The sequence below is a fragment of the Bidens hawaiensis genome, unplaced genomic scaffold, assembly GCF_021521415.1.
Source record: "Bidens hawaiensis isolate Kalapana, Puna unplaced genomic scaffold, B.hawaiensis_p1.1 tig00043653_1, whole genome shotgun sequence".
In the NCBI taxonomy this organism is placed as follows: Eukaryota; Viridiplantae; Streptophyta; class Magnoliopsida; order Asterales; family Asteraceae; genus Bidens; species Bidens hawaiensis.
The window spans coordinates 6,591-10,917 of NW_027497748.1; the positions used below are offsets into that span (position 1 = coordinate 6,591).

The 4,327-nt window shown below is 34.5% G+C and overlaps 1 long non-coding RNA gene across 1 annotated transcript; it reads right to left on the reverse strand.

Moving 5' to 3' along the window:
• On the reverse strand, window positions 1-1,815 carry LOC143594452 (uncharacterized). Its single transcript, XR_013146334.1, has 3 exons — window positions 1,591-1,815; window positions 1,355-1,462; window positions 1-310 (listed from the first exon to the last, which is right to left on the reverse strand). It is a non-coding gene; the product is annotated as an uncharacterized LOC143594452 (long non-coding RNA).
• Window positions 1,816-4,327: the final 2,512 nt, after the last annotated feature.

Consider the following 4,327-nt stretch of genomic DNA (forward strand, 5'->3'; position numbering starts at 1 on the left):
CTTTTAAAACCAACCAATATCAATAGTGAATTAGTGATGGAAAAATAAACCTGTCATTGTGTGATATCAATAATGGTGTATTATTAACTATGACTTCTTTCATGTACAAGTACAACCAAAAATAAACCTGTCATTCTGTAATGCAAAAATAAGAGCATTGTTCTATGTAGCCTTGATCTAACCCCAGTACAAAAAAACCACCTACAACAATGGAGCTAAACATTATGAAGAATCCTCCTGAAAGCACTGTGTGATTGGCAGTTATGAACTATGAAATCATTGGCTTATCTTCAACCCAATAGCCTACTTCCTGAAGAAACACCATGCAACATTTAAAGAAACTCAATATATGTTACATATTACTAAAATAAGCATTTAATAAGATACATAACTTAAAGTTTAATAACATTTTTAAAACACTGTCTTCCTATACTAACACATCATACAAGATGCGGGAAATGTAGTATATCACAGCTAATTTTCCACAGAAACAATATTAAAACCTTAAAACAAGAATCATGGCATTTCAAACCCCAAGCCTAAGCAGCAACCAATAACTTGTGAATTTTAATTTAATACTAGGGTGAAAGGATGGTTACCAGTGGTCCACAACCTATGGCTCATAAAAATTCGCACCTTGTAATTCTAGAGTAGTAGAGTTTATAATTCTTTACAGGATTAAGGAAGCTGCTAAGTTATGTTTAAGGAGCAAAGGCCATATAGTCTTACTACTTCATCTTAACTGCTGCTTTTATGTGATCAAAATTCACCATTTTACCCGTCACAAGATATTGACCTTGATAAAAAAGGAGCTCTCACTTATGAGTTATGACGGTCATTTAGATATTCAACCAGCAATCACAATTTCAGTAAACTATGTGCGTACTTAAAAGTAGCAATTTGTTGGGTAATCATTAACCAACAACCATATTCATGCAGCCATATGAAAGTTTTATACTGTGATGTGAGATAAAGAAGAACCACCCCGACTCCTAAATTATAATGTGCTTACATGTAGCCTAGTGACTGCTATAACAAGCTTTTTGCGTAAACTTGTTGTAGTTTTATTTATTGAAGATTAAGTTATCTGTGATTTTCTCAGGCTGATAACAAACTAAGGGTCTACTCCACAAGAGCATACAGATGACAGATCAAAGATATTTATAAGGAATTGTACAGACTGAAGTATCCTAAATGGCACTTTTCAAATATTGTCAATAACCGAAGATTCGATGCTGAGAATACAATTTCAACCTAAAAAAGAACTGGTTTACCAAGATCAAAAGTTTTCCTCAAATGTCATAAGACAACAAACTAATGATGGCCATTATCATGAGAAATCAGAGACCCAAACCTGTGAGGGAGAGATCACGCATGTTTAAACATTTTCATGCTAAGCCAATAAAAGTACACAGCAACCACAAGCACGGGAAGTGTCAAAGGCACCAAGAAGCAATAATACCTGTTGCAGCAAATAATACCTGTAACTTAGACTTCATTTTACCACATTAACCAAAACATCAATACATAATGCACTCCTTTAAAATGAATAATGAGGTGTAAGAGGAAATACAATTTCAACACGGATACCTGTCATTTTGTATTGCAAAGATAATTGCATTATCAGAAGGAGGAAGTAGCTTTGATATAACTGCGGTATAGAGGAAACCGCCAAAGAAAGTAAAGCCAAATATTATGAAGAATCCTCCCCAATAAACTCTCTCGTTGACATTTATAAATTGTGAAACTGTTGGCATGTCTTAATAATAATTGAGACTACATCTGGCAACAGCCCACTTCCTGAAGAAACACCAAGAACTATTACATTTTGACTAAACTATGTGCACAGTGAAAAGAAGCATTTTATTTGGGACGGATGGAATATAATCTTATACCAACAGCCAGACTTCAATACTTACTCAATAAGATGAAAAACTATATCACGATGTGACACAAAAAAATATACTCAAGTACTACTAGTCAACACTCAAAAGTGATGCACTTACATGTAGCCTAAAGAGTCTTGGTGCCCCGACTATTAATGATATAAGAAGCTTTCTGCATCACTATAATTAATGATATAAGAAGCTTTCTGCATCACTATATTACAGGTTTACTTCAAGTATCTTACGAAAGTTTAAAATATATATATACCTGATCAATGTCCTCACCACATGACCACATCAATACACAGATTGCAGCATATAATTTAGGTAAAATTCAATTAAAAATTTTAATAACAAATATTTAAATCAACATTCAATCAAGTGAAAATTTAGTTACTTTGACCCGCATAATTACACTATTTTAAGAATGACGGCAATACTACGAAACGATCACATGAAAATCAACTATCAATATAACACTAGTGTACATACAACACTGTAGTACTATTTCTTTCAGTTTAAGCTAGGGTTTAAGCATTAATAAATAAATAAGTTAAACTTTAGGCAACAAATCATAACTCAAAACACTCAGAAAAATCTGAAATTCCAAATTAACATTCTCATAAGTACGATTTCATTTTAACACTTTCATATTACAGCTTTTAAGTTAAGTTTCAACTCAAACAAATAATTATATAATTAATCAAACTCATGCCTCAACTCGATCAAAATTAGGTAAATCAGAAAACTGTACAAGTACGGATGCATAAAGTACATGTTATTGTAGACGAACAAGCTATGCAACAAAAGTGACTGGTGTGTAACACTGATTAACTGAAATCGGATTATCGAGTACCTGAACTGTAATGCCGTGTGCGATTTTGGGGATAGAATCAGAAATTTCACCCAACGGTTTTTGAAAGTATAATGGGCTGAATCTGGAAGAGCTTTAGGGCCCATATGGGCTTGGGCCTGTTGGAGAGTTTCTAAATAGCATGTTGGAGCTAGAGGTAAGAAAAACCGAACCCGTTTTATACCAGGGGTTTTACTACCTGAACAGTGAAACCATACCCGATCCTACCCTTAGAGTACGGACAGGGTATGCATTTTAGTACCAAAACCTGTATCCGAAACCAGACCTGATTTGTACTCGGTAATACCCGAAAACCGAACCGTTTCCATACCAGGAACCAGATTTTTCAAATACCTGAAATTACCAGGTGAAATACATAAACAGTACCTGAAATTTACAGCAAAAAAGTGCAACCCTTTAAAAAACCAATCTATTGTCAAAAAATACCCAAAAAACCGGAAAATAAGGCTTATTCAATATCCAAGAATATGGTATTTAAATACCCGGTTCTATCATCGAACCCTGTGCATAGGGTCATGGGTATGGTATCTAGAGAGTATACCCGGACCCGAACCCGACACGTGTATGACGAATACCCGATTTTCAATACCCTGTCATATCCCCGATTTGTTCACCTATACTTGAAGCAGCTGGTCTGGAGGCTAAATTACAAATTTTGTCCTTTCTATTTAGTAGAGGTAAAATTGTAATTTGTATCCCTATAGTCAACACCAAAATGCATGATGTGATCAGGTACTTCATTTTCTGACAACTCGTACTTTGACTTCTGCAAAATGGGGCGCTCCGAGCCCCTCCGTTAAGTCTATCGTTGGTTGACTGTTATATTCGAGTGAAAATACCATTGTACTCCTGCAGTTTGCAACAATATGATTTGATGTTATTGCAAATTGCGCCATCTTTTCTTTCTCTCTATACACCACCAAAATTCCCAAACTTGAAGTAGATTTTCGTCAAGATTTTCATCCAAATCATAAACTCGTTTCCACATACTTGCAGCTTCTGAACACCTATCGTTGTGTTCACACCCTCGTTCCCACATATTACTCGTTAAACCAATCTTTTTCTATGAATCCCTCAACAACAAGATCTCCAATTACCTTTTCCTTTTCTTGTTTAATCGCAAAACATGTAGAAAAGAAACCACCACCGGTCCACCACACCATTGTTGTTGTCGGATTCCTTCATCTTTATAAAACAAAGTAGTTATTTTCTACGCATGTGGTTATCAGTTCTCAAAAATCCGTCATAAGCATAACATTTACATCATATTAATTGCGTCGAATATGATTTAGAGAATGTATAAAAAATTTGCGAGTGTGTTATAAATTATGTGGAAACTAAGTAACAATATCTATTTAACAAATGGTCGGTTACGGGGTACCCGTTAACCAATCTTGACTTAAAAATAAAATCAAGAAAAAGGCTTTTAAGATTGAAAAAAAGATACCAAGTGGTGTAATTAAATGTCAAGTGGCAAAATAAAAACTATATATTTATTAGTATTAGTATATAATATAACGTGAGGAAACTTGCCTGAAAGTTCCCATGCTGGCTTTCTTTCCCACAT